The following is a 12,243-nucleotide window of genomic DNA, read 5'->3' as shown; positions in this document are numbered from 1 at the left end:
AAATGCTGCTCCTGCTATTCATTCTTATCACCAAAAAAAAAAAAAAAGACTATTTGTGACTAACGATAATAAGTTCCAGAAAATAAAAAGTTAAAAGGTTTTCAATCTGCATTTCTGGGAACCTAAATTAAAGCATCACACAACATTTTCAAAAACAGAAAAGCCATTTGATTTGACTAAAAACTTAGTTTTAAGATGGCAGAAAGTACCTTGATAATTTTCTTTTAAGAAAGAAAGAAAAACAAGCCATTAAAGAGAAATTCTTCCGAGCGAACTGAAACATGTTATGTATGTCTGACTTGGCACTCCTTCCATCTGGAGAACTTTTTTGATAATTGCTTTCATCACAGAATGATCTAAAGTAAAATGAATTGAAGTTAGAGTAATTATTTCCCAATGAGTGGCTATTTCCATTTAAAACCAAAAGCCAACTAATTATTGCTTTTCCCATAAATTTAAATATGAAATCTACATTATGTAATTATACCCTTAATACCCCTTTGTGTATTCTAATTTCTTCCTCAGAAACCTAAGATGCCATCTTGCAGACTGCCCACAATGGCTACTATTTTGGCAGCAACAAAGGCCAACTTTAAACATTTTGCATCTAAAGTGGCTTTGGATACCTTTGGATAGAAAGTACAGTCTGAGCACTGTCCAGACACTTAGATACCTAAAGGGCATCTAAGATAACAAACCAAAGTCCTGATATTCCCTCAAAAGCTGCTCCTCCCATCAGCCCCCTTCTTCTAAGTGATACCACCCAGTTGCACACATAATCATCAACGACTTGTCTCCTTGTTACTATTCCCTTCATACCTCACAACTAATCTATCTGCAGGTCTTGTTAGCTACACCCTGAAAACACAACCTGAATTCAACCACTTTTCACTTGCTGCAAACTTCCAACCTAACCTAGGCCATAAACATCTCTTATTTGGACCCCTGTGATAGTCTCCTAACTGGTCCCCCTGTTTCTCTTCTTTATCCTCCCAAGTCCATTCTCTATACCAGGTCACCTTATTCAGATACTATTTGGATCATGCCTTTTTCCAGTTCGAAACCCTCTACTCATTTAGAAGAATCCACATCTTTACTCTGGCCTTCAAGACTTTACAAGAGCAGACCCCTGGCTAGCTCCTTGACCTCATGTCACACCACATTCTTCTTCACTCAGTACTCTGCCCAGATTGGCCTTCTTGCTTTTCCTTAAATACTCCACCCACCTACATGCCTGCATACTCATTGCCCCCTTGTCCTGGAATGTGCTTACCCCAGATCTTCCATGGCTTGCTCCTCTCTTCATTCAGGTCTCCATTCAAATGCCACTTCTCCAGTGAAGCTGGCCCCTAACTAACCTGTCCAATGGAGTCCTACCTGCCCCCCCTCCCTCTTCTTACATTTAGATATTTTTGCACTTCCTACTCTCTAAAATTATATTACTTATCTCTTTACTAATTTCTATCTGAACTCCTTCACTAGAATGTAAGCTCCATGAGGGCAAGACTTTTGTCTGTCTGGTTCACTGCTTTATCAGTAGTGCCTAAACCCGTATCTGGCACACAGAAGGTATTAAAAAAAATTACTTGTGAAACTGACAAATGAATAAAAAACTCCTTGCAAGAATTCAGAGGTTGCACGAGAAGCAAATAATGCTCTTGGTGGAAGCAGGCTTAGTATCTAGGTTCACCTCTATTCAGAGTAGAGATAAGAACAATTTACAAGTATAAATCACTTTAATCAGTGAATTATCTGCTCAAACCATAAGGGAAGTACAACATTAGAAAAGTACTGCTTTCCAGGATACAAACAATTAACAAATTCAAACAACGTGTGTATAGAGAATACACACTAAAAACCTATCATGAAAGTATGATGGTCAAGAACTCTCGCAGTAAAAGGTCAGACAAAAACCAGAACAAATGATCATGAATTCTAGTAGTTCTGGGGCTGAACAACCTACTCATTTAATCAAAAGGGGTCATCGCAAAAGCACAGGTATTTAAAAATATTACATGAAAGGAAACTATCATGAGTCATTTAAGTGTTGAGTGGACCATCACATTAAAATAACTAGAGTCTTTCAACGCCCCATGACATACAGAAATAGCAAGTCAGACATATGGATCTAACAGCATATGATACAACCCTTACAAACTGTCACTACAGAAGAAGGGACGCCCGGTGTAATTAACCAACTAGCCAAATGAATACAAACAGCCAGTAAAACTCACCAGTAAATCAAATGAATACAAAATAAAACAAAATGTGGTTATTCTCCTATCAGATTAAGCCAAGATTCTGTAAGAGAAGTCTTTAAAATGTCTATACCCTTTTGATCCAAAATAGTCAGAGATATAGGTAAGGATATATATCAGAGTACTTTTTGTAACTGAAAAACTGGACATACCTTTTATACAAGATCGGATAAGCTATGTGCACTGTGGCATATTCATATAATGGAACACCGAAGGGTCACAAAAAAAATGATGCAGTAAGGCTTCCCTGGTGGTGCACTGGTTGAGAGTCCGTCTGTTGATGCAGGGGACACGGGTTCGTGCCCTGGTCCAGGAAGATCCCACATGCCGCGGAGCGGCTGGGCCTGTGAGCCATTCCCGCTGAGCCTGCGCGTCCGGAGCCTGTGCTCCGCAACGGGAGAGGCCACAACAGTGAGAGGCCCGCGTACCACAAAAAAAAAAAAAGATGCAAATTTACTGACTTGCTAAGATGGTCATACTGAATTAACTGAAAAAAGTTATAAAATTTGGAGTAATCCCACTTGCATAAAAAAGGGAGAGGTACTCATTTTTGTAGTCTTACAGTTTTTTAAAAGTGCTACCAGCCAGTGTTTGTGAGAGGCAGGCTTCATTCACATCCACTCTTGGGGTGGACTACAAATTGGCATAGCCTTTCTGGGTGGTAATTTGGCAATGTGTATGAAAAGTCTTAAAAATATGTCACACTTAGTCATTCCACTTGTAGTACCTTATTCTACAGAAGTAAGCCCGATGGACACAGAGATGTATATACAACGTATTCACATTGTTTCTGACATGGAAAAGCAAACTGTCTCAATCTAATTGCAAAGAACTGATTATAGGACATCAATATGATGGAACACTACATGATACCTCATTAAATGAAAAAAGCAGGAATATGAAATAGCAAGTATACTACAATTCTATTTTTGTAATCCCTAAGTGTACAAATATATTTATAGAAAACAATAAAAAGACTGAGAATATATACACCAAAATGAACAGTGATTATGTCTGGGTGTTAAATTTATAGGTAATTGTTCTCTTGTTACTCTGTATTTTCTGTAAAGAATATATGTAACTCTTCGAGAAAGTTTAAAAGCAACATAAAAGCTATCAGAAAAATGAGGCCTTAAAAAAAGTCCTATCACAACAGTATCATGCCAAAAGCTAAGCATATATTACATTAAAAATTCAGTATTTTCAATTTAAGAATTTACCTCCAAGCCATAAATCCTCACTAAGAGATTCTGCAAAAGCACGAGCACCCAGGTCACCAACGAGCTTGTTGCAGTTCAGAGCGATGCGCCTCAAACCAGGCATACAGTCAAGATCAGGTCTCCCGGAACGAAGACTCTCAGCCCAGGTTTCTTCATGCCTTCTGGTAGTCTGATACTTCAAAGATCTAATGGGACGAAATTAAGATGCTTCAATAAGGAAACAGGACGTGCCTACTGAGCATGGCTCATTACGTCAGAGATTTACACACACACATATCACGCATATGTGCCAGGAGCATCAAGCTGAGAAACTGAACAGTCAGTTCTGCTTTACGAGTCCAGTGACCCACATTCTAGTCGGTCAGGGATTAGATTCCAGCCACTGGATGACCTGTTTTTGAACAGTTATGTAAAGCTGGATAACTCAATTACAGTCTAAGAATTATTTTCCTTATCTTCTAAGTCAGGGACTTGATTCTAAATTCTATCATTGCTGAGGCTCTAAATTGCATCATTCTGTCCTCCAATGGTCTCCAAACACCTGACTGGGCAACCCATAAGAAAACTTTTTAATATGCATCTTATTTTTCAACAAATTATATACACAAAGTTCTATACATATAATTTAGGTACATTATAAACTACACAGATATTTTTAAATGATACAAAGCTAAATAGGTTCTAATATTTTCTTTTCCTAACTCCTAAGGCATTATTGAATTTTATTTATTTTTAAAAAGTATTTATTTATTTATTTGTTTCTTTGTTTGGCTGTGCCGGGTCTTTAGTTGTGGCCTGCCGGATCTTTTACTTATTGCATGTGGGATCTAGTTCCTTGAGCAGGGATCGAACACAGGCCCCCTGCATTGGGAGCACAGAGTGTTAACTGCTGGACCGCCAGGGAAGTCCCAGGCATTATTTTTAAAACTATATTTACAAAATGGATCTTACATGCTACCTAGGGTGTGGACACAAACTTCAGAGGCCTGGACCATGCACAGCCAGTTTGATGTGCCTTGGGAAGATAATGGTTTGACATTTAACCACAAGTCTTGTCTTAAAGACATTCAATTCTTTATATTCATAAAATCAATTTTGGTAACAGGGAACACTGACTTTAAATCAAAAAAGTCTTGTTACATTCTTGAAAACATAAAAGACTCAAAGTGCCTTTGACACTCTAAAAGCAAAATCATTAGTGTCATTTTCCTATTAACAATGGCTTATAAAAGCTCCAAGCAGAAATAACAGCAAGCACTTACACAGTGCTTAGCATGTGCCAAGCACTATTTATACAAATGAGTTCACTTAAACCTCACAACGAGGCATAGACGTTAAGTGATTTGTCCATGGTCACTAGCTATGAAAAGGGAGAAAGGGAATTTGAACCTAGGCCATTTGGCTTCGGCACCCAAGTTCTTGACTGTTCTCTACCCGAGGGGTCAATGGACTTGCCCTGTATAGGCTCAAGGAATTTTTCAATTTCTAAAATCTAAATTTAAACATTTCCAGCTTTGTGGGCTATACAGTTTCTGTTGCAACTACTCAACCCCACTGGCGTAGGCTGAAAGTAGCCATAGCTACCATGTAAACAATGGGTTCCACTATGTTCCAAAAAACTTTACAAAATCTTTACAAAATCAGGCGACGGGCCGGATCTGGCCCACCAGCCATAGTTTACCTATCCCTGATCTGCACCACCAAACTATTAAAAAGACTTCATGTCAAATTATTAAATAACTTAGGCCTCAATACAGTAATTATAACCACTGTAAAGTTGTTAAGGCATTAGTTTAAAAACTGTATTTACAAGTTGCCGATGTAGTGATGTTTATTAGTTTATAAACTACAGCAGCTAATAGACACTTGATTCATTTAAATCTTGAAGACTATAAAGGCATAGTTTCTTCACAGCATCACAATCAATGTTTTCAGTAACTAAAAATACATAGAAGTATTATTATGTATTATATATTAAATCTCCTATTTCTAAAATTAAGTGGACTATCTTTACTAAATGGTAGAATCCCAAACTGAAAACTGGTCTTATTCTTTCAACAAAACGAAAGATGCACTCACAGGTATCAAAAGACAAAAATTAACTGCCATCTGTGTCAATGTATTAATGTGCTTCAATCACATATGTTTTCATGAAAGTTTAAACATAAAATCACCTTTAAGATCCTGGCCACGTAATCTGCTCCCTGCCATGTCAGATTATAGCCCGTGAAGTTTACTGTCTTAAGAGTGATAGAGTTCTTTACACCTTGCCAAATAACTAAAAGGAAAAAAAAAAAACCCACACACACAGTAAGATGAAGAGCCTATACGTTTGTCAATCTTGACTTATTTGCTTTTCTTGAGTCAATTGGAGGTTTACAGCCACATTCTTAAAATCATTAACTACAATCTTCCCAAACAGGTAATTGATGAACTGATGCATTCTAAAGCTTGTCAGTAACAAAGTTATTCCAATTTACAGCAACAGTTTAATTCTATTTAGTACTAAAACTGAATACACTGGATACTGCAAACTTTCTTACCAACCACTCAGTAAAGTACTACATACTTTTGAGACAAAGGAAAAAAAAGAAAAACCTAAAGAGCATAAGACTCTTCCGATTTTCAGTTCCAATGATACATGCCAACCTTGATGATCAATCAGCGATTTAAATGTCAACTATAAACCCAGTATTTTATTAGCTGCTATGCAGTATACTAGAGCAATAGAAGAGGGAGGACCTCAAACCCTCTGTTTCCTCAAATTGAAAGGCAGGCTTCCTTACCCCTTCAGACCACTAATGGACACAGGGAACGTACACTAATGTTTCAGGACCCCAATCAAGAATCACCTGCTTTGTGATTAGGTCCATCATACACCCTCACCAACACCACTGAGTTTGCTGCTCCTACGGGACGTTACATATATTTCCTATTTGAACACATACCACAGTGCATTATAATTATGATTGCAGATAGATGTTCTAACAATTTAAAGAGAATGATGACTTTTTTGCTCTTTACATCTTGCTATTTCCCGTCCCATAATATTTCTTGAAGAGAAACGATAAAAATATAAAGAAACACAAAAAACAGGAAATATACAAAACGTGTGGTTTGTCGCTTAACACGAACTTAAGTAAGATTAATTCTGACAGTATCCAGCATGACAAACTTCCATGGTACAAATGAGAATGGACCAAGGTTTGAGCAGGTACAGGAGACAATCCACGCATGCACAACACCAAGAAAAGGTAGACAGACATGGTGTGTAGGAAATCACGAGACCAGTCCGATGGGAAGAGACTTAAACAAGACTGAAACTCACTTTCGAAACCTCCGTCTCCAACTGGACAATTCGCAAGACACAGGTTCACCAAAGTGGCCAAATATTCAATCCCTTTAATGGGGAGGAACAGTTTAAAATTTTATTGCTTTAGTTTGCCCCAAAAGCAACTATCAAAGGTTGGCAGGACACAATGAAGGCTTACTTTTGTTAACATAGTTAAGTCTCTCTCTCTCAGAACTAGCCCACTTAGCTCCAGGTTCCTTAGCGCACCCGATGCACTTACACAGCCTTCATGAGCTTTACACAACTGGAAGGTCACATCTTTATTTCTTATCGCAGGAACACGACTTCTGTAAACTTCATTTCTGTCACAACCTAAAGCAAAAATATTGTAAAATGAGTGGTTTAAACCATACATTTTATCATCATTAAAAAGCACCTAAATAAAAAGAAAAAAAGCATCTGCTCTGTGCTAAGGATTAGAAACGACTCCTGCCCTTAAAGCCTTCATTAAGGAGGAAGATGTATAAACTCAAAATTTCAGTCACATGAGATAAATAAACATAACCTTTATGTACAGAGGTGCCTATGGAGGCAAAAAGTTATATCTAAGTGACAGCTTCATGAGAACCCTGAAGTAGAATCTAGAAAGATGAGGCTATGCAGAGTTGGAGTAGGAGGTGCATTAACTGCAGAGGGAACATCTGTGAAAAGACACTCAAGCCTGACTCCTGCTGGGCACTGTAAATACTTCAGGTGGGGACGACTAAAGGCCAGGGGTCCAAGTGTGAGAAGAGACACAAAGGAAAATAGAGATGCTGGCAGAAGCAAGCCTGGGAGAGAGCATGGCTTTTATCCCACAGGTGACGAGGCCTGGGACTACCACTAGCTGAGTAAGGGTGCCTCCGCTGATTAGAAAAAGGCGCCCCGCTGCTGAAGGACCAATTAGACAAAGGGAGTGATCCCAGAAAGTTCCCCTTCCTCAGGGCCAAAGAACGCCATGACGGGGCTTCCCTGGTGGCGCAGTGGTTGAGAGTCCGCCTGCCGATGCAGGGGACACGGGTTCGTGCCCCGGTCCGGGAAGATTCCACATGCCACGGAGCGGCTAGGTCCGTGAGCCATGGCCGCTGAGCCTGCGCGTGCGGAGCCTATGCTCCACAACGGGAGAGGTCACAACAGTGAGAGGCCCGCGTACCGCAAAAAAAAAAAAAAAAGAGCCCCATGAGGCTTGGCCCAGCACAGTGCAGACTACACGCCTCCGTGTAGAGCACACGCTGGGTGGCTAGTATGCACTAACTCTGTGTGGGCAAGCCATTAGCAGCATTATTTTAAGCATAGCTTTTTATGTTACAAGATCACTCAACCCGAGTAGGCAGATGAACTTAGAGGAGCTGAGCCCAGGAGCTGCGAAACCACCCAGGAGTTTCTGCCATAGTCTGGGCAAAATGTAATATGGATGAAGAAGCAAATTTAAGAGGAGGCCAAAATCTACAAGCTAGCCCCACTGGATGCAAGACATAAAGGAAGTTCAGTGAAGGAACTCTGAAGAGACTGGGCTCAACAATAAATTTTTGTTACATTCAATGTAAAATATGTGGCAAAATTAAGTACAGTGGCCTTTAAGGTCCTTTCCAGCTCTAATTTCTTTTGATTTCTAACTTATTACTCTGCTTAAGTAAAGTCCCTTCAGAGGTACAGAACAGTTCTTACACCTGAATGGGATGCAAAGAATAATCTGACTTCTGTTCACCAGGGGATGAATTGAACTGTCTTTGCAGGAGAGAGAACAGATGGTGTGAACCCCAGATCCTAGTAAAGGGCCAGGCACACGATAAGTATTCAGCTTTTCGAAAACAAACGAACAATCATTTCCTTTCCTAGATCTTCACACCCTTCCTCTGCTAGCTACTTTCTCTCAGCTTATAAACATCCTCAAATATACCCACTTAAAAAACTCTCAGACCTATGACTCTTTGGATATTCTTGTGGATAACCTAAGTCTCTCCCATGCCTTCAAACACCTGTCCTTCCAGAAAGCCCAGATCTGTATCTTGGGCCCAGACCTGGCCCCTCTACCAGGCCCCTCTAAAGCACTGAAGATCAAGTAAGATCCTCTCCCCACCTCCAATCCCTCGCTACTGTGCTCTGTATCTCACAAAAAGATGCACCTGTAAACTGTCACCCACACTTGCTGCCCTCCCTTTTCTAACTGGTCACCAGGCCTCACCCATTCTCTCTCAGATCTGCAAAACCCGGTCCCACCTTTTATAACTTAAGTGGGACCCTTAGATTACAATTCACCCTGCACCCAATCAACTGCCTTCCACATGGAGGTCCAAGTGAGCCTCTAAACCAGAATTCCAAATCACTGTTCTTTGGTGTTTCCCACAGCCTTCAGGATAAACATCCAAACTTCTGACATGACAAACAAGGCCCCTTTCTGTGGGGCCCCACTAGGTTTCCAGTATCAACTCTCATTGCTTTCCCAAACCCTGAGTTCCAGTCCTGTACCTGAGTTTTGCCATATTTTTTTATATTTCTCAAACTTTGACACACACTGCTCCCTCCTGCCACCCCAGGAGCTTCTACATATCCTTAGAAAGGATGGCACCTCCTCCAAGAGCCTACCCTGAACTTTCCCTTCCAAGATTCTGTGCTCTGCAAAGGGGAAAGATGGCGGGGAGGGATACATTAGGAGTTTGGGAATAACATATACACACGACTATACATAAAATAGATAATCAACAAGGACCTACTGCATAGCACAGGGAACTCTACTCCGTATCCTGTAACAAACTGTACGGGAAAAGAATCTGAAAAGGAATGGATATATGTATAACTGAATCACTTTGCTGTACACCTGAAACTAACACAATATTGTAAATCAACGATACTCCAATATAAAATAAAAATTAAATTAAAGAAAAAAGAGATTCTATGCTTTGTAGCACCAGAACTCACTTCTTCCAGAACACTGACTACTGTGCTTGTGTTTACTTGCCACCCAGTAGAAGGGGAGCTTACCTAGGGCAGAAGCGTCGTCTCCAGCAGCCCTTGGTTCTGACAACTCATTCAAGTACCAGGATACTTTACACACATAACCTGCTTAATTAATTCTAAGAACCCACAGAAAGAGTGGTTTTTAATGTCATTTTACAAGTGTGGGGATTGTAGCGCAAAAGAAACCTGCCCAGGCCACAGAGAGCATAAGCCCTGGAATTCAAACCCTAAGCTGCCTTCACACTGGTGCTCTTTCCACTATAGGATACTATTGAAAAAAATTTCTTTTTCCTGAGCCCTGTTTGAATGGAAAGGAAATGAAGCTGGGATATATCAATTTCCTAATCGCTTTGGTCTGTACCAGGCAAAGTCATTCAACACACCAGGTAACATCTGTGCAACCATTAACGACGCTCCAAACTGTGCTAAGTGTTCTACATTGTAGAGTCTACAAGCATTAACAGAGTGAGACCTTGTAACCTCCACAGAGAGTGGGTCCTGTTAAGCCCATGCAACAGATGAGAACACTGAGACCTAGAAGCCTTAAAGCACTCGGCCGGGGTCACCGAGCTGGCAGGGGTCCTAAGCCGCACGCCCCGTCTAGTGCACGCACACCCGGGCACTGGGCACCGGTTCTAGTGCCCACCCTCCACCTTGCACCATCTAAAACCCCGCTTCTCAGCGCCCACATGAGGGCCCCTGGAAGCGGGAACTACAAACCTGTCTCGCCAAGCCGTGGCTGGAAAAAACTCTGGATACAGATCACGGGCAGAGGGTGCTCAAGAGCGGCGTCCAGTCAACCCCACGGAGGCGGTCGGCGTTGAAGTCCAGCAGCCCTCCCGCAGGGAAGCGCGACCGGCGGGCAGAGGCAGCGAGTCCTGCAGCGCACACAGCTCCTCACAGCGCCAGAAGTCGGCCACGCTGTCGCGGCGCAGCTTCACCGAGTGATCATGGCCGGAGCGTGGCCTCGGGGACGCTGGCTGCGGACACGATGCCCACAGCCGCCTGGCGGTCCCTGCTCGCCTCCCGGTCCCTCGGGCGCCCACCGCCCGGCGGCTGCGGCGCCGCAGCGTGGGCAGGACCCACGTAGCAGGCGGAAGACGCAGGGCCACGGGCCCCAGCTACGCCGGCCCCCTCCATGCCACGACCCCGTGACCCCGCATCGCCGGCTGTTGGCGCCGGCCTCAACGCCCCGCGAGACGCGGCGCGGCGGTTTAAACTTCCGGGCGGGACCTTGGGGGCGGGGCTCGAGGACGTCAGCGCACGCCCTGTGCGCCAGCACGCAGCCTCGCCTCCCAAGGGGACCCGGCTTGAGGAGCAGTGGTGGAAGCTTCGAGACTAGGACGGCGCGAAAGGTAGGCGGTGTGGAGAATTTGGGGTTTCGAAAACGCGTTTGCTGACTGATCCAAACAAAAGTGAGACATGATTGTATCAGCGCATTTTAAAAGTAAACTCCCACTAAGTGTCTGTGCTCGCGCCGCCCAGGAGAGAGTGTGCACTTCGTGAGGGACACAGGAAAGGCTGAGTGAACGTTTGCCTGTGGTCCGTTACCTGGTGCGCGGGTGTGTGAATTTCTGCGGAGAGCCCTTAATTTCTGTAGTTTCTGCTGACTTGACACGGTGGTTGGCAAACGGTGACGTGTTCCGTGCATTCAGGACATGATCGTGGTTACTAATAATCACTTTATTTATTTGTACTGACAACTCCGAGAATTTACTACTGAATATCCACTTTACAGAGGAGAAACTGAGGCGTAGGAAGTGAAGTGACTGAGTGAGAGGAAGGACTCAGACAACTGGTGTCAGTAAATTAACCCTGCAAGGAGGCCGTTAGACCGCAGTGGCTCTAGTGATGCGGCTGCCTACGTAAACCAACCAAAATCTAAGCCTGTCAACGCCTCAGGGTGACGAAAACCGCTGAGGACAACCAGTCACAAACCACCAACTAGGCGTTAAAGCCATAGCAAATCAGTCATTTCCTTGCTCTGCTTCTGCCCTTTTAAAATAAACATCTCTGCAGCTCCTGTGGCTGGAGTGCTCCTCACCTCTTCCGCTTTGTGGTGCCTGAATTGAATCTATTTTTGCTCACATAAAGTGTTAAAACTTTAAATATGCCTCAGTTTGTCTTCCAAGATTGGCCGTAGAAGTTGGATTTGTGTCCAGTTTCTAGAACAGTGGTCATCCTCTGGTCAGGCCTTAGGCGTTACGTGTACAACGTTCCTCTTCTACCACCACCTTCTGGATGCCTCCACCCACTACCAGCTCCCACGCATCAGATCCCCTAGATGTGGTCAGCAGTGGCTTTTACATGCAACGTGCTCACATTATAACATCGCAGACACTCCTGTGTCCTCCAGCCACTGTGTGAAGTGAAACATTACCATTCCTGTTGGAGAGTCCCTGGTGTGACCACTTTCCCAAACACAACCACTCCCCAGCTGACCCTGGACTGTTTTTTTCATTGGGGTCTGTTTTTC

The 12,243-nt window shown here is 42.8% G+C and overlaps 1 long non-coding RNA gene across 1 annotated transcript; it reads right to left on the bottom strand.

Annotated features, from left to right (window-relative positions):
• Positions 1-214: 214 nt before the first annotated feature.
• On the bottom strand, positions 215-10,958 carry LOC137204867 (uncharacterized). The gene is made up of 5 exons (XR_010933900.1): positions 10,488-10,958; positions 7,051-7,142; positions 6,807-6,878; positions 3,479-3,653; positions 215-356 (listed from the first exon to the last, which is right to left on the bottom strand). It is a non-coding gene; the product is annotated as an uncharacterized lncRNA (long non-coding RNA).
• Between the last annotated feature and the right edge of the window lie 1,285 nt (positions 10,959-12,243).

Source organism: Pseudorca crassidens, chromosome 13 (assembly GCF_039906515.1).
Source record: "Pseudorca crassidens isolate mPseCra1 chromosome 13, mPseCra1.hap1, whole genome shotgun sequence".
Lineage (NCBI taxonomy): Eukaryota > Metazoa > Chordata > Mammalia > Artiodactyla > Delphinidae > Pseudorca > Pseudorca crassidens.
Note: the sequence above shows the minus strand (reverse complement) of the source record. Positions and strands in the feature narration are given on the sequence as shown.